This window comes from Cricetulus griseus, chromosome 7 (assembly GCF_003668045.3).
Source record: "Cricetulus griseus strain 17A/GY chromosome 7, alternate assembly CriGri-PICRH-1.0, whole genome shotgun sequence".
Lineage (NCBI taxonomy): Eukaryota > Metazoa > Chordata > Mammalia > Rodentia > Cricetidae > Cricetulus > Cricetulus griseus.
The window spans coordinates 19242964-19267834 of record NC_048600.1 but is presented as its reverse complement, the minus strand read 5'-3'; the positions used below and the strand labels follow the sequence as shown (position 1 = coordinate 19267834).

The 24871-nt window shown below is 48.8% G+C and overlaps 1 long non-coding RNA gene across 2 annotated transcripts in view; it reads right to left on the bottom strand.

Annotated features, from left to right (window-relative positions):
• The window catches only part of LOC103161803, a 30436-nt gene extending 5838 nt beyond the window's left edge, over nt 1–24598 (bottom strand). Inside the window, exons 1-3 of one of the 2 annotated variants that reach the window (XR_003486968.2) lie at nt 23675–24598; nt 9422–9581; nt 3655–3842 (exon numbers count right to left, since the gene is read on the bottom strand). This is a non-coding gene — a long non-coding RNA (uncharacterized LOC103161803). The remainder of the gene's footprint in view (nt 1–3654; nt 3843–9421; nt 9582–23674) is intronic. The other variant, XR_003486969.2, reaches the window with a different exon arrangement.
• Nucleotides 24599–24871: the final 273 nt, after the last annotated feature.

Sequence of the window (24871 nt, the reverse complement as noted above, 5' to 3'; positions counted from 1 at the left end):
AGACTGTCTAGCTCTGGCATGTGGAGCCGCTCATCACCATGTCTTAGCCTTTGCTGGAGGCTGGACAAGAATAGGCCTGGATGCTGAGGCCGTGTGAGAAAAGAAATCCTTAGTAGCCCAGGCCACCTGGCTGTCCCAGAGGCTGGAATGACACAGCCATCTATCCACTCACAAGCCACTGTGGCCAGAATAGAGACCACAGCACATGAGGAGAGCCAAATTTGCAGACAAGACACTCTGGATCCCTGTACTAGTGGCTGGGCTTGAAGACCCCAGCAGTCAAGATGAGCTCTCCAGGCCCTGGTCCTACCCTAGGGATCATCTCTAGCACTCCCTCACCTGACACTGTTTCTACAAAGAAGGGCTTGCCCTCAGGGCTTCCATGTTGCCATGGCTATATGGACAGGCACAAGAGCATCAGACCACCTTACAAACATTCAGATGGAGCACTTGAACTGGAAACCCAAATAAGGACTCAGCCAAGACTACTCCTCCTGCTGAAACAAGGTAGGGGTAGTTCAAAGGAGATAAAACCAGGGTGAGGTGGTTGGAGGGGTCAACATGAAGTCTACTCCTAATGTGCCCTCGCTGGAGAGGCCTGATGGTAGGGAGCTTTCGGGAGGTGCCTATAAAGTGTCCAGGGGCGCAGACCCTCCAGTGACTGAGCCCTGCCCTCCTTCCACAGTACTAGGACCTGTGTCAGAACTTGGGCAAATCAGCCCACTTGTTAGAGCCTGATAACTGAGTGAGTCATGGCAGTTAAGACATTGTGGTGAGCTACGAACCTCAGCAGTGAATCACGTCACCTGAAGGGAACCTCCTCTTTCCCTCCTACATGGAACAGGAAGAGAAGATGGCTGGTTGTTGGGGACTGTAACATCTGGGCCATGAGACTTCTGTAGTCTGACTTGGCTGGAATGCTCAGAATAAAAGACACAGGAGTCCAGGACACTGAGGACACAGGCTAAACGTTCTGGTGCTGCCTCTAGCTTGCTATGGACCTGAACAGCTACTTCAGTTCAACCACAAAATGTTCTCAGCCTGGCCCATCCTCCTCTCCAGCTCCATGGAAAATCAGGCAAATCAACCTAGCAGGCAAACAGCAGGTTTCTATGCATATATAGCATGCTCACAAACATGCACAAATGTGTGTATACATACAAATTCCTGTATGTGTATGAGCACACATGTGTATGCAGGCACATATATGGACCTGTATACATATAAACATAGACACACGTGTGCATGCATAAGCACATGTGCGCAGGAAGAGCTCATACAATGTTGACAGTTCAATATCATGTGGCTGAGCAGTTCTATTCTGTAACTCACAGCCACTATTAGGGCAATGATCCCATAGTCACTATTTACTAAACAGTGCCTCCCCCAGAATGCTATATGTTGAAGCCCTAATCCTGTAGTGCCTTGAATTGTGGCTATCTACCAAGTCAGGGTCTTTAAAGAAGTGGTTAAGCTAAAATGAAATCAATAGGGTAGGGGCTTAATTCCATTTGACTGTTCTCCATGCAAGCTGGGGAGAGGCCACCTGAGGACAGAGGGTGACAGTGGCCATCTAGAAGAGTAGCATCGGAAGACCTGCCCATGGATGCCTTTCATCATGGGCCTCTAGGGTTGTGAGCAAGTACAGTTCTGATGTTCAAGGGCCCAGACTGTTCTGGTAGACCTAGGAGACTTACAGTCAACAAGAAGCCACCAGGCTCAATCACAGGCTCCTTGTTTGTCCTCAAGTCCTCAGAAGCTATTTTCTTTGAACCTAGCTCTGTTGGGCAAGTGCATGTTCCTCTCCCAGCCTTCACTTTCAGGGTAGGATCACCCCACTGTCCTCTAGGTAGCTCTTTTCTAGCCAGTTCCAGGCAGGCCATGGGCCTCTTAAGCTCCAGGGCACTATGGGCCTCCCTCTGTTCAGCAGCCTGCTATCTTGGCTGGTTTTTTGGTCTGCCCCCCACTCACCCCAGCCCTGGTCTGCTTCCTGTACCTTTGCCTGCCTTAGCCTTTTACTCCAAGCTCCAGGCCTGACAGCAGCAAGTATGGAATGACCCATTGAGAGATCCCTATCATTTGCTTCTCTGATGTTTTCCAGGGGCAGAAGCACCAGAACCAGCACCAGAAAGAGGAAGAGGGTAGAGCAGCTGATCTCTCCTCAGGCAAGAGCACTTACCAGGTGACAAGCAGGCTGTGAGGACAGGTCTTGTCCACACAAATGCATGCATGCATGCATACATACATGAGTTCCCATGCACATATGTAACCATACACACATACACACATATACTTATATTACATATGATCAGAGACTTGTGGGGAAGCCTTTACCACCTCTCTTCCATGCACCCCAGAACTGACAGCCTCAAGGAAGCATCAAACCCTTCCCCACATGACTGGCCAGCAGACCTCCTGACTCAGCAGGCCCTGAGGAGTCTTGCTACACAGAGGTCAAGGACCTTATTGTGCTGGTGGCGAGCTGCCCTGGGTCTGGGGACTGGTTGTGTCACTGAGCTGTGACAACCTGGTTATGGAGGAAGTGGGGCTCTCTTTCTTGAGTGAATGGCTTCTCCAATGTACCCATGTGTTTGTTTATTCAGTAAGAATTAATGAAGCACCTGCCTGTGTGCAGCACCACGGTAGGCTTGCTCCAGGAAGGATGAGTAAGCTGTGGAAGGGGCCAGCTGTTGGGCAGGGATAGATGGATGAGTAAGATGAAGATGAACAAGTCCTTTCTCTGTAAGCGAGTGGGCACCTGATGAGGGAGATAGACCTACACACACACACACCCCAATAAACCGCCTCCTCACAAGATCTTTATGGCTGGGCTGTTCCTGGGAGAGTCTGCTTGTCTTTCAAATGTGTTTGGGGTTGGGGCTAGAGTCCCACTCCCACAGAAATCTCTGTGCTCCTTGATGTACCATGTAGAAGTACTCACTCTGTGTCCCTCTGCAGGGAGATGTGGAGACAATGACAGCAGGAGTGTGTCCTTAGTTCTGGAGTCAGGGCAGTGAGCCAATGAAGGCTGCTCCCCAAGACTCTAAGCATATGATCTCACCCCTCTAGTTCCCAGGCTGCTGTAGCTTGAGTAATGGACATGCTAAGGGTCCGCCAGTGTCTAAACCGCCTTTTCTGTTGGTGAGTCCAAAACTAGCAAGGACAATCAAAATGTTGGTGCTATGGGGCCAGAAAGCACAGGGTCCCTACAGAGAAGAACCATCTTATTAGTCAGGCCCAAGCTCTGGTTGTCCAAGGGCCTTACCTCTTGCCATCTGCTTCCTCTAGGCTCATACCCAAGGGGCTTAGGGTAGGTGGGGGAGAAATACACAGCATGCTGACTGATTGCATCTCAATCAACCAAGTCTTCTCAAGGATGTCCAGCTCTGCATCCTCCCTGCATGTCTGACATTACCACTCTACTTTCTTCTCTCCTCAAATGTCACGACCCCTTTGCTAATGTGAAGTTACAGTTAATAACAGTATAGCACATTGCAAGGAAGCCTTTTGCTCTCCTAGTCTCAGAACTATGAACTGATGTACATCTGTCCCACTGACCCAAGTTTCCATATGATGCTAGCCTATCTGTGAGCAGGACACTTCGCTCTTGCCCAACAGCGTCTCTCTCATGAAGCAGTCTTGTGCCATATTTACCCCGGTCTCCAGGAGCTCTCCCATGGGCATGCATGTTTTAGGAACATCCATCCCTTTACAAACAAGGAGTGATGCCTCCACCAAGGGTCCTTTGTTCTCCAGAAGCCTCGCTCCAGTGTTTGCTCTGTACCATGGCAGTTTCTTCCACAAGGTCTGCATGTAGTTGTACGACACTAATGATGGGAACACTGTGAAGAAGTGCACTGTTGGGTGATTTTGGCATGGTATGAACATCCTAGGGCACACTTAAACAGCACAGATGGTATATCCTATTATACACCTATAGTATATTGGAGGGGGTGGTGTAACCCATTGTTCTGAGGCTGAACACCTGGATAGCATGTTACCATAGGAAATACTCTGGGCAACGATAACACAGTGGGGCACACCCGTGCATCTGAATATCTCTAAGCTTAGATGAGGTGCAATACTAGGGGATGGGGCATTTTCAGTTTGTTATCTTTTGGGACCACTCTCACCAAACGGAACACCACTGTGCAACATGTGACTATCACATCCTCACTCCTATTTTGTCCATACCCACCACAGCTAACCTTCCATTCCCAGTACTCTATTAAAATGTTCTAGTCAAGGTCTCCAAAGATGCTGATGTTGCTGGAGCTGAGGTGGCTTCCTTTTCAACCTGCTGGCAGCACTTGGCTGGATGACAGTCTTTTCACATGATGTTTTCTGGGCTTAAAAATGTCCTTTGGGCTTTCACGGGATGGAGTTCTCTTCCCTCCTCCCCTTTCCTCCCTCCCTCCCTCCCTCCCTCTCTCTCTCTCTCTCTCCATCTCTCTCTCTCTCTCTCTCTCTCTCTCTCTCTCTCTCTCTCTGTGTGTGTGTGTGTGTGTGTATCTCTGTCCTCCCTCCCTCCCCTATTCTTCCCTTCCTCCTTCTCTCCTTCCCTCCTGTGTCTCAGGCTCCTCTCTGGTCTCAGTCTCTATGTCAGCACTTGGTCCTAGGCTTTCAGTTCTCCTCCAGACTCCTCCACCTAAATGATCTCACTGCACCTCTCAAAGTCACCCTAAAGTTGATGCCTCCTACATGGGTGTCTTCTGTTCTGACTTCTCCACTGAGCTACAAGTTCACATCAACGAGTCACCTCCCTTTGGCTATATATCAAGCTTTCAGGGTTAGCACCGATAAGACAGAACTTTCCATTTCTGTCCGCACCCCAACCTGGTCTTTCCTGTCTTGATAACTAGCAGCATCAACACTGGAGTTGAGAATAGAAAGCCTCCAAGTGGCCCTGAAGCACACCTCAGTATGGATGGCTCCCTACTTAACCTGGGTCCACTCACGACAGAAGGAACAAGGATCTACAGTGTAGAGACTCTTCTGGAGTTACAAGAGGGCTACACCCCCATAAGCCCATGGTAAGTTGAAAGCATCATGATCTGAAGTGTATTTAACACACGTAGCCTGCTGAACACCAGAGCTTAGGAACAATCACACCGCAGACCATATAGGTTATGCACTCTGTCAGCTATGGGTAGCTTCCCCTCAAGACAGGAAGGCCAGGAGGGCTCCCACAGGAGGGATCCCAACATTTATGCACTCGTGTGTACACTCACACACACACACCCTGCCTCTGCCCTGGGAGACATGTGCTCAAGTGTGCAACACACAAATACACATACATCACATGTTCTCTCACCCTGCCTCTGCCCCACGAGTGACCCCAGTATCCAGACTAGCAGGGCACTCCTAAATCCAAGAGCTCCTCTGCCATTTGGAGGCACCCACAATGTCCAGAAACTTCTACCTCCTCCCCCAACTCTAATCTTACAGACAAACCGAGATGAGGGAGTGCAAACCAAACTACATGGGTGGACCCTAAGACAAATTCTATAATTTATCCCTTTAGCACTAACTCCTGTGTCTGGACATGTGCTAACCTGTATAAAAGCTGGGCCAGTTGGGAACTTAAGCCCAGGTCTCTGTGGGTGAAGAGGTAAAGCTGAACTATGAAAGTAAATAAAGGCATCATGGTCCCCAACGTCACGTGATTCAACATGAATTTCCAACCTTACTTTGGTGCGAAAGTGGTAAGAATCCAGTACAGTCACTAATCCAGTGATTTAGAATCCTGATCTTTTCCAGGCTGGCATGTGCAGCCTGATCCCTCTTTGTGATGATGAGCAGTGGCAGTGAGTGAACCCGTGATGGCAAAGAGAAGCCACCCATGGGATACAGTGTGCATCCTCTATGTAGGGTTCCACATCAAGCCATGGAGACCGTAAAATGGAGGGAAAGGCCAAACAGAACCTTCGAGGTCCCTGTTCTGGGGTTCCACAGGGAAGAGCAATGCCAACACTCATGCTGGTCTTTATGATGCAACTGAATGAGCGGTTTCACAAACTGCAGGAGGAACCTGTGGGCACCTTGAGGCACACTTCTTCAGACATGTGCATGAGAAGGCTTCCTGGGGATGCCATGTCTAAATTGAGACTTAGAGGAGAAGAAGGTGGGGGCAGAAGAGGCAGAAACAGAGTGAGTGAGCAAGTGAGCACTGGCCCACGAGATTGTAGAAAGAATACCCTCTGGGATGCTCAGAGGAGGAGAGCATACTCTAACCAGCCCATCATCTGGACACTATTATTCATTCCTTCATGATGGGAGTTGTCCTTCTGTATATATGTGTCTCTTATTGGTTGATGAATAAAACACTGTGACCAATAGAGGCAGGGAGCTAGGTGGGACTAGGGACAAGGAGAATTCTGGGAAAGGTTGGCAGAGGCAGTCGCCATGTAGGCTGCCAAAGTAATAGCAGGTCTGGACCCTTCTCCAGTAAGATAATACCACATGGAAATACTTAGATTAATAGAAATTAATAGAAATGTCTTAATAATTAAGACAGAGCTAGCCAATAAGAAGCCCAAGCCACTGGTTAATAATTTCTGTGTGTTTCATTTGGGGCTGAGAAGGGCAGTGGGACCCCAGCCAGGACAAAGAACGTCTCGTAACACCTTCATTTATTCCTTTAGTGCTAACTCCTATGTCTGGAGTCATAGTAGCCTATATAGAAGATGGGGAGTCAGGAACGAATAAACCCAAGTCTCAGTAGGTGCAGAGATAAAACTGAGTTGTGAAAAATGTAAAGAAGGTTCCAACCCTAGGCTACATCCTCCACCCATGCAGAAGGCATTGCTGGGTCCAATACACATACACATACATACACACACACACACACACACACACACACACACACACACACACACACACACACACACCCCTGAGCTCCAGGGCTCTTGTTAGCCACCATGCAGGAACTTGTCTCTGAACTGGTCCTGCTGCCTAAAGAGCCTGTCTTTCTGCTCAGTGCCCCTGCACTCACTCACCACACACGTGGACATGCAAGTCATCTCTGTGCTGGGGAAAATGCATACACACAAACACACACATTTCACATATCCTCCCCCACTGCCTCTGCCATGGGAGTGACCCCAGTATACAGACCTTCACAACTAAAAAGACACTTTAACTTCAGGAGCTCCTCTGCTACTTGGAAGAACTCACAGTGTCAAGAAACTTCTACCTCCTCCCCTAATTATAATCTTATAGACAAACCAGGATGAGAGAATGCAATCCAAATACATATTCTACATAATATGTGGTTTGGGCAGACTTCTTGTGAGAAAAGACTGTGAGCTCAGCCTTAGAGAATCATGGGATAGGGCTGGAGAGATGGCTTAGCTGTTAAAGGCTAGACTCACAACCAAAAGTATAAGAATCATGGGATAGTGAAAATGATGAAAGATTTCTATTTGGTTTTTGAAGGACACAGTAAATTCGGCCTTGGGGGCTGGAGACATGGCTCAGTGGTTAAGAACACTGACTACTCTTCCAGAGGACCTGAGTTCAGTTCCCAGCACCCACATGGCAGCTCACAACTGTCTGTAACTACAGTTTCAGGGGATCTGACACCAATGCACATAACAATAAATAATAAACAAATTAATAAATTTGGCTTTTTAGGATGCAAATGAAAATAATGAATCTACTGGGGGAACTGACAGTTGACCTGGCTTCAAGTAGGGTCGTGCTGGATCCAGAGGCCAGAATAATATCAACAGGACTCTGTCTGTACTACTATTCTCCAAATAGGCTCTTACCAGATCAGAGACCAAACTGATCTCAAGCGCTCCACCAGGAAAGGACTGGTGATTGGCCCAGGATGAAGGCACATGGCCAACTCTGAACCAATCCTTATAACTAGGGATATGACGCTCTCTGATTGGCCAGCCCTGAGACGTGTACCTACCTCTCTAGCAGGCTAGCTCCATAGAAGGGCAATAGGAAATGGGCATAAGGAAACAGGCTCAGTTACCAGGTAAAACAATCAAAACCCCAAACCAACAGTACTCAAGGACCTCTGTATTGAGTAACAGTCCTTTCTCTGGGGAGGTGGTGGTGCAGGGCTTTAATCCCAGCACCTGGGCTCAGGAGGCAGAAGCAGGTGGCTCTCTGTGAGTTCCAGGCCAGCCTGGTCTACAGAGTGAGTTACAGGATAGCCAGGGCTACACAGAGAAACCCGTCTTAAGAAATAAAATTAAGGGGCTGGAGAGATGGCTTGGTGATTAAGGGCACTGACTGCTCTTCCAGAGGACCCAGGTTCAATTCCCAGCACTCACATTGCAGCTCACAACTGTTCCTAACTCCAACATCTGACAGCCTCACACAGACATACATGCAGGCAAAACACCAATGCACATAAAATAAAAATAAATTATTTTAAAAAATAAAAGTAAAAGATAATAACAGTCCTTTCTTTGATACTCCACATTTCTTAAGTTTCATAAAATTTACCCAGTGTGTTTATCTTTATCAGGAGATAATGCTAAGCCAGACATACTTACCACTGAGTTTCTCTGTAGGGTAATAATAGCACATCCAGAAAATTAAACATGATTGTTCTGTTCTCTTGTAACAGGGACCAAGAATCCTGTGGAGCCTCTTGAGCCATTTATTCCAGAACAGTGGTTCTCAACCTTCCTAATGCTGTGAACCCTTAATACAGTTTCTTGTGTTGTGGTGATCCCAACCTTAAAATTATTTCATTGCTACTTCATAGCTGTAATTTTGCTACTGTTGTGAATAATAATGTAAAATAGCTGATATGCAGGATATCTGATACGTGACCCCCACAGGGGTTTTGACCCATGGGTTGAGAACCACTGTTTGAGCTGGAGAGATGGCTCAGCCGTTAAAGGCTAGGCTCACAACCAAAAATATAAGAGAACTACTGTTCTAGAACAATGAACTTGGAGCTCCCTTCCTTAAAAGATAGAGTGGGACAAGAGCATTCTCTCTTTTGTTTTCCTGCACTAGTCGAAGGTGTCTTTGGACTGGAGAAAGATACAGGAGGGACTGGCTGGCTGCTCAGCTTCATCTCTGTATGTCAATCCAGCAGCTGAGGGCTAGGCTCCTGTGCCACTGAGACTTCCCAGCAGGGCTCTGATACTGAGGTTGTGGTTCAGTAGGAGGTCATGCCCCCTCACATCTGCCTCAGGGAAGAGTGAATCAAGTAAGTACCTGCCTGCTCAAGTCTGTGTTGCCCCTGTTTTCCCTGCCTTACCACGTGGGATCCTCTCTGTCGGAACCTTGATGCTTCATCCTTTCCAACGGCCACCTTTGGGGAGGCCTTCTAGCTGCAACCCTGTCTTGGCTCTAGAATACTTTATTAGCTACTTCCCCAGCACTGGAAGGAAAAATGTAAGGGAGGGCAGATTATTTCAGCTCACAGTTTTAGGAAGAAACCGACCATGGTTAATGGGGATGATGCTGGAAGCAGCTCTTATTTGTGGCAGCAGGAACATGAAGCGACTTTCTCACATCGTGGTGGATCAGGAAACATAGCTTTGGACCAGAACTGAGGCTGGGCTATGACCCATTAAAACGTTCAGCCCTCCAAATGGACAGAACTAGAAAAAGAAAACATCCTGAGTGAGGTAACCCAGACCCAGAAAAACAAATATAATATATACTCACTCATAAGTGACATAAAGCGAAGGATAACCAGGCTGCAGTCCACAAACCCAGAGAACCCAGGTAACAAAAGAGGACCCTAAGAGAGACACGTGGACCCACCCAGGAAGGTGAGAAAAAATGACAAGATCTCTTGAGTAAACTGGGAGCATGGGGGACATGGGGGAGGATAGAGGGGAGAGGGAAGGAGCGAAGAGGAGTGGGGGAAAATGTATGGCTCAATAAAAACAAGTTAAAAAAAAAAAAAAGTCTAGCGCCCAGCAAGCAACTTCCTCCAGCCTGGTCCTGCCACCTATAGTTTCCACAGCCTGTTCCATAGCACCACCAGTTGGGAACCAACTATTCAAATACAGGAGCCTGTGGGGGTTTCAGTTTCAAACCGTGTCAGGCAGTTTTCCCACAGTACTCCAGAGTCTCACTGTCTGTCAAATGCAGTCTGTTGTCACTGGAATGTTCATACTGTTAGCTTTCAAACTGGGACAAATGGCTAAGGTGCCTACTTATCATATCAAAGTGGACACTGGCTGCCAGGTTCTCTCTGCATCCCTCAATCCCTATATGTCACAGGGCCCCCCTGGATGGCACACCTCATACCTACCCTAAACTTATCCAATCCTGGGCCTGGCTGCCCTTCCCTATATAATCCAACCATTTTGGTTACCTGATCATTTTGCATCTCTCCTTTGGGCCTCCTAGCTGCTCAGCTGGTTCCCCTCTCTCCCCTCTCCCTCCTCTCCATCTCCCCATATGGCTCAGGGCACATCCACTCTGGACTCTCCCAGATGTCCCTGCCTCTGGCTATACTCTCCCACATATCTACAATAAACCTTCTCTTCCACTACACCCAGGACCAGTCATGTTCTTTTCCTTATTTCTTTTTTTCCATTCACATCCACCGAGCTTCTCCCACTATCAGCCCATAGATTTCTAGACAGCAGAATCAGACTTCATTCTTCTCCCAAATGTATTTCAGTGGATCTATCAGTCATTTACAGTTCATGCCCATCACATGCCAAGGGCCTGTTAGAGGCAGAAAGCTTTCCCTGGAGTTATGTGTGGTCCAGTAGGGCAGACAGGCATGGAAATAGGCAGTTATGGCACAATAGGATAGGGGACTGGGCTCAATATAGTGAGGGCGCAGGGAGACACTAAGTCAGTCTTAGGCAGGGGTGTGAGGGATGGGAGTAATGGCATAGGTTTCACCTCATGTCATCACAGGCCAGTCGCTGGTCTAAGGGCTTCATTCACTTAGGTATTTGTTTTCATTATTTTGAAGCGCTTTAAAAGAACGTCAAATTCAAAAAGTCCACTCCATGAGCCTGCCGGGAGGAAAACCACCCTGTCTCATATTTTGTACCTATCAGACATAGCATATTTTATACATAAAACAAACTTGTACACATACATGCACACATATGTACAGACACACTCCTTTGCATGAATGGCCACACATTATTCTGCATCCTTGTTCTCATTTAACACCTTGGAGCTCATTCCAAATCATAAGAGATGTTCCACCCAGTTACTGAGTGCACAGTATTCGGCGTAAAAATGTCCTGCTTAGCCAGTTGCCTATATTGCTGGGCATTGATTTTTATATTGTTCACTGTTATAACTATTAAATCATAAATAATCATGTACATACATTATTTTTCATGTATACATAGAAGCAGAAATGCTGGATCAAGGACATATCAGTTTGATCAATCTGGTATCTAATACTTAACTCAGCTTTATAATGTTTTCCTTCTAATCTACAATTATCATAATCCTCTGCTGCAGCCAGAAGACCCAGGGAGGAGGAGGAGGAGGAGGAGGAGGAGGAGGAGGAGGAGGAGGAGGACTGTCTCAATAAAACAAAACAAAAAAAGAAAGAAATGGGTGTTTGTTTGTGCCCAGAGGGTCTGTAGGGCAGAATGAAGAGAAGTAGCGTGGCTGGGTGAGCCAGGTGTCTGCAGAGAGGTGAGCACAGGAGATTGTCAGAAGGAACTTCAGGGAATCCTAGGTGGCATGGGAGAGGGGAGTGCGAGGTGCTTCAGACCCCTGAAGCTAAGGCCTGCATCTTTCAGCACAAGTGACTAGATTTTAACTCCAGAATCCCTTGGCTGAACCAAGCACTGGTGGTGCACACCTTTAAACCCAGCACTCAGGAGGCAGAGGCAGGCAGATCTCTTGAGTTTGAGGCCAGCCTGGTCTACAGAGTGAGTTCTGGGACAGCCAGGGCTACATAGAAAAACCCTGTCTCTGGGAGAAAACAAAAACAAGAAAAGAATCCCTTGGTTGCATGTCCCCAGTCAGGATTCTGACCTCTGACCCATGTCTGGATCCTTGGCTTGGGTACCCCAAAGCCTGGCATCAGATGAATCCCTAGGGCCATGCCTTGGGTCCTGTGACTTCTGGGGGTTAGCATCCTTCCCAATACTGTGAGAAAGGAAAGTGATAAGGCCTTAAGCATGCTAGAACACTTTCAGGTAGAGGGCTGTGTGTGTATGGGGGTGTGTGTGTGCCGCTGGGCACACAAGAAGCCAATTATTCTTTTCTAGCTGAGCCCTAGGGAACCTTCCCAGAATTTATTGTCTATACTAAGTCATTCCCTTATCTCGGGTGGCCCTTTGGGGCCTTTGACCCCACTGCTGGGTGAGGCAGGAAAGGAGAGGAATTTGCCCTTTTGTGTATCTCAGGTCTCCAGGCTCTGTTTTCCCAGGCTCTGTCCCTGACCCTGACGTACCCCTCCCTTGTCATTATGCTCCCAGTCAACTTCTCTTATTCTGTCTTCCACAGCAGGGACCATTCTGAACCAGGAGCCTTCAGCCTGAGGCAAATGTTTATGATTTAGGAAGGCCTGTATTCCCTGCCTATCTGTCTTGCTTCTTTCACCCACCCTACTCACCCTATCTAGGCTTCAGGTACCTCAGTCCCTTCTTGGAAGCCCCATAGCTCCTATAAGTTCTTAGGATTGCTGCAACCAACTCCATAGTCTTATGTCACAGCTCAGAATCAGTGACTCACATTTCTGGAGGTCAGAAGTTCCAGAATGGGTCATTAAAGTGAAAAACAGGGTGCCAGGAGGGTTACAATCCAGTCCACTCCCGCTCTTTCCCAGCCTCCTCCAGCTGCCAGGTGACTTACTTCTAGTCTATCCCTTCCTCCCTAGAGCCTAACAGCAGCACATTCATACCTCTTGTTTTCTGGCCTCTGCTTACATCACCACATCCCACTCTTGCCTCTTTCTGATCCTTTTCTGAGGACCCTTGTGATTTCTCTGGGGCATCAGTAGCAGGAGGACGTAGATGGGAAGCCATTATGCCTCCTCTGTGGATGCTGCACCCTACCCTGGCTGCCCCACTCTCTAGCTAGAGGCATGCTGATTCAGTGGCTAGAAGCACAGGTGTGCAGATTGGCCAACACAGGTCTACCTAGCACAAGACACCAGTATGGACTCTCAGAGGGCCTGCCTGAGTCAGCTTTCTGTTCCCATCTTCCTTCACTGGCCCAACAGCTACTCATTCTTCATGATTTAGCTCTGTTGGCCTGTCCCGCTCTCCCCTGACATCATAGCTGACGGACTAGTCATCCCTTCTCTGGGTTTTCACCCTATTCTCTGTTTCCTGTGTCCTCACACTGATTACAGGACATTGGGAATACCCACAAATTGGCCAATTCTTCCCCGTCTAGGATCAGCCCAGGCCCTCTTTCCAGTTAGCACTAGTTGTCCGTACCATGTGCTGGCTTCAGATGGGTGTGGAACCACTGGGAAGAAGACAGACACAATGCCAATGTGAGTGTTGTGTTGGAAGTACCAGAGTGATAGGGAAGAAAAGTGGTGTTTGGGAAGACAGGGATGGAGGGAAATCCCCCACCTCAGGATGTCGGGACTGAAGAGGAGGGACACTAGAGGCTTCCAGTTAAAGTGGCAGTTTAGTAACTTCTAACCCCTCTTTCCCAATATCTCACTGTAGTGACAACAGTGACCTTTCAAAGAACACAAGCCACAGAATGAAGGAAACAAGCAGGTGGGGGAGAGGGGCAAAGAGGAGGAAGAGGAGACAATGAAGATGATGATGATGGCGATGATGAAGAAAGCCAGTTCCTGGGCTGGGGAGGAAATTCAGAATGGATGCCATCTGAATTCTAACCCTGCTGGACAGAATCTCTACAGCAGGGACAAAGGAGTGCGTTCAAAGGGAGCCCGTGAAGATGCCCAGAAGATAGTGACAAGGACTGAGATACCTCTCAGGGGTAGAGCACCTCCCTGCCATGTTCAAGGCCCTGGGTTCTAGCACTAGCACAACGAAGGAGTTGGGGTGGGCAGAAAGTTGAGGAGAAGAAGAGAGAGGAAGAGAAGGGAGAAGATGGGAAGAAGGAAGAAGAGAGAAAAATGAAGGAGGAGGAGGAGGAGGAGGAGGAGGAGAAGAAGAAGAAGAAGAAGAAGAAGAAGAAGAAGAAGAAGAAGAAGAAGAAGAAGAAGAAGAAGAAGAAGAAGAAGAAGAAGAAGAAGAAGAAGAAGAAGAAGAAGAAGAAGAAGAAGAAGAAGAAGAAGAAGAAGAAGAAGAAGAAGAAGAGAGAGGGGGAGGAGGGGGAGAGAAAGAGGAAAAGGAGGAAGCTCTTCTGTTCCTGAATCCCTCCTGCTTCCCCATCACTGGGCTGTTAGGTTCAGCTGAGAAGAAACGTTAAGGATCATGTGCAAGTAGAGACCCCACCCACCTCAGTGCTCCCCTCTCACTGCTACTAAACTCCACACAGCGCTCTACCCTGGAGAGAGAGAGAGTAGAGGATGCTCTGAAGGAGCTCACCAGCTCAGGAAGAAATGAACCTCTCATCTAGATGCTGCGGAGTCCCTGAAAAAGGCATACCCAGGTCCCTCCCCAGCTTAGTCTGTATTTAGTAAGCCCTACCCTAGCTAGAGTGATATAAAAACCAAAAGGGTAAGAATGAAGGCAAAATGCCCTTACCAACTAAAACCATGGCAGCAGCAATAGAAGGTGTGGTCGATAAGGGTCAGGCAATCCAGAAATTAAGAAAAAACTCTTTACTCTTTTGGCTCTTTGCTCCTTGGAGGCCCGCCAAGCTAGCTCCCAAATAACTACACATAGAGAGATTTATTCTTACTTATGAATGCCCAGCCTTGGGTTGGCTTATTTCTAGTCACTTTTTCTTCATTGAAATTATCCCCGTCTACCTTTTGCCTCTGGGTTTTCTCTTTTTCTTAATTCTGTAATCTTCCTTTCACTCTTACTCCGTGGCTGGCTGTGGAGCTGGGTGACCCGCCCCTGGCATCCTCTCTCTTCTTGTTCCTTGATCTTCTCTTCCCAGATTTCTCTTCCTGTCTATTCTCTCTGCCTGCCAGCCCCACTTATCCTTTCTCCTGCCTCACTATTGCCAGTTCAGCTCTTTATTAGACCAATCAGGTATTCTAGACAGGCAAAGTAACACAGCTTCACAGAGTTAAACAGATTCAACATAAAAGAATGTGACCCATTTTTGCATCATTAAAGCAAATGTTCCACAGAATAAACAAATGTAACACACCTTAAAATAATATTCCCCAATACAGCTGAGTGTTTCTAAGTTCTGACTGCTCTTTGCAGTGGACCTGGGTTTGATTCCAAGCACCAACATGGGAGCCCCTAACCACCTGGAACTCCAGCTGCAGTGAATCCAGTGCCTTCTTCTGTTCTCCAATGACACCAGACACACCAATGGTGCACAGACATACATGTGGGCAAAATCTTCATACACATAAAACAAAATAAATAAGCCATTTTTTAAAAGCTTAAAGGAAAAAATTGTTGTCACTAATTCTCTCCTTTTATTGCCCCAAAATTTTGGCTTTATGTGAGGGTTTGTCTCCACTTTGTAATGGTGTCCTTGAGAGAGCTAAGGATTTCAGAGTTCCTGATGTCTGATGCAACAGAAGGTGGGGAGGGAAGGAGAATAGAAACTCCAAGCAGCAGCAGAATACTGGAAACAAGACACACCAACATCCTTAACCATCCCCAAAGGCCCCGGGGATGGTTTAGCCTCTTCACTCCAGGTGTGACAAGAAGTCACTTTTCTGTACCACTCAATTACCATGTGATCCATTGTCACCTGAGATGTGGAAGGCACCCTAACAACTCAGATATGGGTCACCTATGGAACAAGTGAGATGGGTGTGCTTCAAAAATGCATGAGCAGTTGGAAGGGCCGTTAGACAAGAAGTCTTGCTTTATGCTCCCCAACACTGGGGATAAAATAGTGGGTAGTGCAGCAGTTAGGCAAGCACTTTGCCATGAGCTTCATCCCCAGTTTTCCAGATGCCCTAAAACCTGTTGAATTGCTAGGCTTCCTTTTGCCATCTCTTTCTGCCCAGGGAGTTTTTTGTGTGGCAGAACTTCAAGGTAGACCCCAACACCATCCATCCTAGCTAAGCAGTCCAGGGCATTAGGAAGCTCAGAGTCCTCCAGAGGCCTGAGGCTGACTTGGAGGTTGTGAAGCCAAGAACACTGAAGCCACAGGCTCGGAGCTGCCCTATCATTGACTGTTCTCTTATTTGGTTACAGTAGACCTCTGTCACTGTTGTACTGAAGCATCAGAGGTCTTCATATCACACTCTCTAATGAAGATCCCTACTGCCTCCTCACCTACATTAAGACAGTAGAATCTTGTCCCTGGGATCTTCGCTAAGGATTCTGGGAGGCACGATCTGGCTTCCACCCTGACTGGGAGGTACTGAAGATATGGGACATTCTCTAGCATAAGAATGTTGTGCAAAACAAGACAGAGATGCAGGGATGGGGTGCAGCTCATTTTTACAGCACAAAGAACAACCTGGGAAAGCAGGCCTACAGAAGCCAGACTGCCCATAGACTCCTGATCCAACTAGAGCCACAGCCCGTCCTGAGGCCATGCCTCCCAGCATATTCTGCTGGTCCTTTGCCTACAACACTGTCCACTCATCACCCCAGAAGCCAGGTCCTGGGCCTGCTGCCCCTACCCTACTGCCCAAACCTTCGGAGCTCAGAAAACCTCTCTCAAGGTTTGGCTAAGGTACGACAGCCAAGGATGACAATACTGGGGCAGCTGATAGAAGCTGTGAAGCAGCCCCAGAAAGGATTTATTCCATGCCACATAGGTCTGGGACACGTCTGTGAGACCTCTGGCTGGCAGAAGTAGTTTCTGAGTTACGAGCTGGGTCGCTGCACCCAGAACCACCCACAGGAGCAGCAGTAGCCTGACAGGAAGAAGGCTACACTCAGTGATAACTGAGCTGGCTTTCCAGGCCAGGCTGTGCATATAGCTTTGGAGCTACTTCTCAAAGTCTGCCTGTTCTTTGGCATGGCCAGTCTCCTATGAAGATGAAGAGGGAAACCTGTGAAAAGAAAAGTTAAGGGGAGGCTACCATCTGGGAAGCAGACCTACCTGGTCAATGACTTTCTAGAACATGAGATGTTCTAGAGGAATTTGAGATGAGGTGGAAGTTGCCATATGGCCTGTTTCTGACTCTAAGTTAAACCTATGAAATAAAATGCCTTGTATTCTCAGTGCTGAGACAGACACTGGGAGGAGGAGGAGAGAAAACCATTACCTCCCTGCCTTCTGTCTGCCTCAACTTCCCCTGCTCACCCTTCTTAGGACAAATCGTGGGCAGCCTCTCCCCAATGACCACATTCAGGGGGCTAAAGTGGGCTGGCTCTGAGCTGAGACACCTCTCCCCTGCATCCCTGTGGATCTGGCACCCCAGGGTCAGACTGTGGAGGCCTCAGGGCCTGGCATGAACCACAGGAAAGAGGCAGGGCGGGGGCGAGGGGATGAACTCATCCTCTCCCTCCTCTCAGACTGCACTGATCGTAAAACCCCAGACGCTGAGCAAATGGCCTCAGGTGTGTGCTCACCAGTTTCGCTGGGATAGTAGTCAGGAAGACAAGTGGCTGACCTGGTTTCGGTGTAGCGGCCCTCCTCTCGCCTGGCCTGACTCTATGGCCTCTCTCTTTTTCTTCTCCTCTCCCCTCTCTTCCCCTCCCCTCCCCTCTCCTCTTCTCTGGAGAGGTCAGTTCTTTATCTAAGCCCAGAAGAGCAAAAGAGTTGCTTAGAGGTGTCCTAGAACAAGTCCCTTCTCCAGGGAGAGAGAGAAAAAAAACAAAACAAAAAACATGGTGCCCCAGGATCTCAATCTTAGTCCCATCCCAGCCCTACTGTGTCATTTCTACCTACTACCAAGCCCTGGGGTTCCCAGTCCAGCTGGGGGACCAAAACTAGGGACAGCTGTGACTAAGCAGCTAATGGAGACTAGGAGTAACCCTGAGACTTTCCCCCATACCAAAGAGAAGGGCCAGTCCTCTATATCCTCTAATCTCTTAATTCCTCAAAACATTTGCACCTGAAAGATCTAGAATTCTGAAAACTGAGACCAGGAGAGGAAGGGAGCAAGTTCACAGTCAGAGACCTCACTCTGGTTTTGAACTCCCTGCCCCATCCTTGTCTCCCTGTCTGCTGGAACAGCATGGAAAAGATTACAGAGGCAGGGTGTCCTGGGAGGCTGTGGGGGAACTGTAGGGGGTTGTAGGAGGGTGGGGGGGGCTGTAGGGGACTGTGGAGATTTGTGGGAAGCTGTGGGGGACTATGGGAGCTGTGGGTGGTTGTGTGGGGGCTGTGGGGGACTGCAGGAGGCTATGGGGGAATGTGGGGGCTGTGGGGACTGCAGGAGGCTGTGGGGGATTACAGGAGGTTGTGGGGGACTGGGGAGCTGGGGGACTGTGGGGGGCTGTGGGGGACTGTGGGGGACTATGGGGGGTTGTGGGAGTCTGTGGGAGCTATGGGGGCTGCAGGAGGCTGTGGGGGGCTGTAGGAGGCTTGGGGGACTGTGAGAGGCTGTGGGAGGCTTGGAAGAATGTGGGGGGGGCTTGGGAGGCTGTGAGGGGCTGCAGGAGGCTGTGGGGGACCGTGGGAGGCTGTGGGCTGGTTTGAGGGAGCAGAAGGCTTACACCTAGCATTCTTTTCACCCTGCCATCCAGATAAAGGTTGAGGCAGTGTCCTGGAAGTGGGGTGGAGAAGACCTGCCAGGCTAGTCACAGGTGTTGTTGGTACCAGAACAATAGAGGTAGAGGGTACAAGATCTGTCTGTCTGGGGGCCTGCCTGGCCCTGTGCATCTCAGCTATAGTGCCTTGGTTCCTACATAGCTGCTGCCCCCAAGTTTATTTAGATATTCCAGAGCTGCTGGATAGAACATTTTCCTAATCAGAGGTTGGAGAGCCTTCCAAAAGTCCCTATATGTCAAGTCAGTGCTATGGGAAGGACCCTTAAACTCTGAGGGGGTCCTAAATTGCCTCCCCATTGGTCTTATTGCTGGTAACCTTGGGAAGGACACTCCATGGTGACTGGATGGTTTGATTCCTGGCTATCATATAATGTGACCATCCACCATTAAAAGGAACAATACAGAGGCAGGGAAATGGCTTAGTGGGTAAAGACACTGCGTAGTGTGAGGACCCGAATTCAGATCAACAATACACTAGGCAGGCATGGTAGCTACCTACAATTCCAGGCTACCTGGCTATCTGGAGCAGCTAGCACTGGCAAGCTCAAAGTTCAGCAAGAGACCATGCCTCAGTAAACCAAGTAGAGAGTGACTGGAAGAAAACACCCAAATTCAACTTCTGGCCTCCACACGCATGAACTCATACTTGTGAATACACACTCATATATGCATGCACATCACACACACACACACACACACACACACACACACACACACACACACACACACACAAACCAGAACAGAACAAAAATCAAGAAATAAGAACAAAATAGTAACATGTCTGGTAGCAGCCTAGGGACTGACAGAAGAGGACTGACAGAAGCACGTGATAAATTGGAGCAGCTAGGAGAAGACTAATGTGCACAACTTCAACCTGTGGAAACCCAAGTCAAAACTGTAAAACAGAACTCATTGCAGGGGTTGCCTGAGAAATGAGGGATACAGGAGCTTATAGGGGAATAAAGACATCCAGCTTCTCGCTCTGTGGCAGGTCATGGCTACTTCCATTTGGTGAAGCCTATCAAAGTGCTCGTGAACATAGACCCTGCCACTAGTAAACCTTAATAAAGCTAGCCGGGAAAGATCTTCCAGTCAGTACAATGCGATTCCCGATGTGACCCATGGGCCTGGCCACATCCAGGGACAAAGCTCTCTCCAAGGAACCTGGAAGAAGTGTGCCGTCCTTACAAATAGGCGGCGATCAAGTACCAGGGAAATGGGGAATTTGAAGAGGTTAAGTAGGGAACATCTCCGAGGTGATGGCTTTAACCAGGCTGCAGGTGAGTGTGCTCATATTCGGTGCCTTCTAGTCTTCCTGAATCACCCTGCGCCCTTCCCATCTGCCAGCCTCACTCCAGGTCCTACCTGGAGACAGCTACATCTTTCATAGCTATCAAAAAATCCTCCTTAATCACACCACTGGTTTTCTGTTGATTTTTCCCCCATTCTCCCATCCCAACATAAGGGGGACAGTCTCAGCCATACTTGGGTCACTGGCTTGGCAAACAGTAGACTCTCTTCCTTTTGCTTCTGGAAATTTCTGCAGGTTACAAAGGCAAGGCTGACCCTATTTTTTCCCCCAGCCTCAACCTCCTGCCATCTGTTGGGACCAAATGTAGCCTCCCCTGTCCCTTCTGCCTTCCCTGCCTCTAAATGATAACTTCCTTGGGTAGCCGTCACTCTGCAGTGTGGGGTGTACTACACTGAGGGCAAAAGAGTTCATCTGCCCTGGCTGCTTCTTTCTTCCCTCCCCTCTTTCCTCTCCCTGGCACTCCAGGGGCCTGGGAAAAGGGGTGGGATATTTGGTCCACATTTGAGAATGAGTATTTACTCCTAGATACTGGTTAGTTCTGCTATGAAGCAGAGACCAGCTCAGACAGCTCAAACCTGGGTACTTTGCTGAGCCACACACCTGAAAGGCATGGGATGGGCCAGGCAGACTCAGACATTCCTGGACTCAGGATTAAGAACTGGAGTTTCTCGATTATTCTCCTCTCTTTCACTCTCTGCCTCTTGTCCCCTGGTCTCTCTCTTCCTTGGTCTCTGCTTGCTCTTTTTCTCCTACCCTTTGAGTCTCTGCATATGCTACTATGGGTGCACACACACACACACACACACATGAATACACACATGAACATACACACATGAACACACACATGCACATGAATATACTCATGAATACACATACATAAATATATACATGAATGCACGCATGAGCACACATACACACATGAATACACATACACAGATACACACATGTGAACACACATATGAATACACACATAAACACACATAAGAACATACACACATGAATACACACACGAGCACGCTCATGCACGTGTGTTCACACACATACAGCCTCTCTTTTTCAGCCAGGAAACAAGAACTAAACAATAAAACTTTCAGCCAATGGGCATCCTTGGGCTGAGCAAGCTGGAGCCTTCAATGCACAGCCTATTATTTTGTCAGTTATTTCCAGTTATGTGTGTGTGTTGCCCTTCGGCTGGCCCTGTCCTCACAGGGTCCAGTACTGGGCCAGGTCCAAGGGTAGGAGGGGAGCGACAGGGTTAGGGATGGGTCAAGGCTGGGGAGGGACTGTTAACTCTCCTCCAGCTCTTGCCCAGGAGGCCCCTGTACCCAGATGAACTCCTGCAGAAACTTGTCTTCCCCACCTCCATGGCCATTGGCCTGGGAGGCTGGCAGCTGGGGGCTGGGGGCTGAGGCGAAGCCCTGGTCAGCATCAACCTTGCTGAATCCCCTGCCCTAACCTGAGCTCACATCAAAAGACCCTGGCTCTCAGATGTGAGGGCTTTAGCCTATAAATCTAGAGGATCTGGCCCTCCAGCTAATGAGCTGTCCTGGCTGGCTGGAGCAGAGACCCGGGATCCTGTTTCACTCTGGGGACCTGGAGACACAGACGGCCCATCCCCCTGCTGGGACCCTACTTGATGGGCTAGGCCTCTATGCTCAGTAAATCCTGGGGTCCCTGCCATGGAGGGCTTAAGGAGCCACTTTTTGTTCTCTGTGCTCCTGCCCCGAGGGGCCCTAAGGGCTGCTTCTGGGCCTACTTCTGGCCCCACAGGAATTTTAACCACTAACATCTGGCCCCCGGAAGAGCACATGTCCTCACCTCCTTTGATTGCCCTCACACAGGGGACTTTTTCCATTTTAATTTGAGGTGACCTCTGACCTGTATTCTCATTCCCATAGATTCCAGATATTTCCTGTACCCTCATATAACCCCCCAAGCCAGCCCCCACCTGACCATAGCCCCTGCTGAGGAGACCTTGCCTGCCTCCGATTGTAGCTGAGCTGGGCTGGGAACCCCCTACTCACCCCAGGGGCCATAGATGGCTGGACAACTGCCAGATACTCCCTGGAGTTGCGACCCTTTTGGCACACCCCAAGGACACCTGGAAGGTTTATTATAAGATAACAACAATAGATATGTTGGTAAGTATGACTCTGTGTCAGGGAGTCTGGTGACTCAAGGGTAACAGCTGCCAGAACTTGGGAGACAGCCTAGCTGGTAGGACCTGAATTGGATCCGCAAAACCCAACCCTGCCCCCCAAAAGAAAAAAAAGTCAAGAACAGTGATGTGACCTTTGTAATTTCAGTCCCATAGAGGTACAGACAGGTGGATCCCCAGGGGCTTTCGGGACAGCCACTCTACCCTACACCTGGTAAGTTCATGGCTAGTAAGAGACCCTGACACACACACACACACACACACACACACACACACACACACACACACCACCAAACAAACAAACAGCAAAATACCCTAAGGTCTCACACATGCCCTCCCACACATGGATAACAGTTATCAATTGGCCAAAGAGGGAGCCACGTGCACACACACACACACACACACACACACACACACACCAACCAAACAGCAAAATACCCTAAGGTCTCACACACACCCACACAGAGATAACAGTTAACAGTTGACAGATGAAGAAGCATTCTCTTCTCTCTCTCTCTCTCTCTCTCTCTCTCTCTCTCTCTCTCTCTCTCACACACACACACACACACACACACACACACACACACACACACACCAGCTGCCAACTGACAGACAAGGAGCCTCCCTAGAGAAGAAGAGACAGAAGTAGGCAGCTGGCTGTGAAACAGACACAAGCAAAGCCTCCCAGACATCAGCCTAGTGCCCAAGGGAGGGATTTTTGGAACTGTGCTATCCCATGATGAGTTTCCATCTGAGTGGTGAGCTTTGGTGAGTCCCATATCCCAGCAAAGTCACCAAAGGAGCCCAGCAAAAGCCACAGAAGACAAAGTGACAATCAGGGAACAGACAGGAAGAGACACCAGACCCCTCAGCTCTACCCTTTGATGACACTGGATGGTTTTCTCCTTGGAGGTCCCCCTGGGTGTCCATCACTGGACTAAACTGGGCTGATCATGGGCTACAAAAGCCATCAAGTCCCGGTCTCCATCTATGATGTGCTAAGAGGCAAGCAGAAGCTAGAGACATATGTGAAAGACAGCCCGGGCAACTGAAACTGGAGCCAAGAATGTGGTTCAGTGAGGCTGGGAAGGTTTGTGAGATAGGGAATTTGCAGCAGGGCTTGCTTGCATGAAGATCTCCCATCAGTCACATACCCACAAGGCACTGGGCCATCAGTCACATACCCACAAGGCACTGGGCCATCAGTCACATACCCACAAGGTACTGGGCCATCAGTCATATACCCACAGGGCACTGAGCCATCAGTCACATACCCACAAGGCACTGGGCCAGGGCCCAGAAGCCATCACTTTAGTGTGACCATTCCCAATAAGGGCCTACAGTTCTTCCAGCCATAAGCTCCCCCCCTCCCCCATGGGACCTGAGGTTAAATGGCACTTTAGAAAAGTTTGTCACCCCTGAATCCTCAAGCCTGCCAGCCACAGCTTTCTGGCCCATAGTATGATCACATGACTCCCTAGTGAAGCCTTTCCCTGCCCTCTTGTCATGTGTGACTCACACCAAACGTCCAGCCCAACTCACCATAATGATGTCATCTTTACTCCCACTTACTCCTCAGCAAACCCTCTCTTTTCTTCTTCTGATCCATCGTCTTCGGGAAGGATCTCTGGGGTGAAGCATCCGGGACCGCCTACAGAGAGGCAAATTGAGACTCCACCCGGACAGGAACTCCTCTAGGTCAGAGACTAGATTCAGTTAGAACTCAGCTGAGATTTCAGGGGGACCGATCTCTGCTCGAGGGTCCCTTTTATCTCTAAAGGCAGGGTTCCAGAAATCCCGGGCTTGGCTTCCAAGACTCTAAAGCACCAGGGCAGCAGGAGGTCCAGGCCCTCTGTGGTGCATTGACTATGAAACGTCTCCCATAAAGTTATGTTTTGAAAACTTCCATTTTGTAGGGCTGTTTCGGAAGGTTGTGGACCCTTTGACAAGTGGAGCCTTGCTGAAGGAAGGAAGTAGCTGAGTCTTCAGGTTTAAAAGCCTTAACACCCTCCCAACCCCCCAACCCCACTTCCGGGTTACTGAGTGCTTCCTGACTTTGAGACCACGTGACCACCCCATTCCCACCAACTTCACCAGGTTCGCTATATCCATTCCCGTTCCTAAACTGTAAGACCAAACAACCCGTTCCTTCCTTAAGTTGCTTCTGGTCAGGTATTTGGTCATAGCAATGGGGAAAGTAACGAATACACCCTCCTTGCCAACCTTTGGTCCTTCCTCGGGGAGATGCGTAGATTGAGACAAAATGGAGAATGGGATAGAAGCATTCAATGGCCAGCCAGGAAAATGATAGAGATGCTGACCCACAGAGGCCTGGAAAGGTGACCCGTGGGGGTTGGGTGACAGCCTTGATTGTTGGACCCTGGATCCAACAAAGACACATGGAGGACCAAGTCTTCAAGGCCTTGGACTTAGAGAAAATGTTGATGGAACAGTGAGTTTCTAAGTGTGGCCACTGCTCCAACAGTATCCACACCACCTGGAAATCATATTGTTAGAAATACAATATTCAGGACTGAAGAGATGGCTCAGGCAGTAAAGGGCTTCCTGCAGAAGCACAAAGACCTGGGTGTGGTCTACAGAATCCACTTTTTAAAAAAATGCTGAACTTGGTGGGGTTCATTTACAATCTTCAGGCTGGGGAGACAGAGATAGGTGGATCTCTGGAGCTTGCTGGCCACCCTACTCAGTGAACTCCAGGCTTGCCTCCAGCCTGATCTT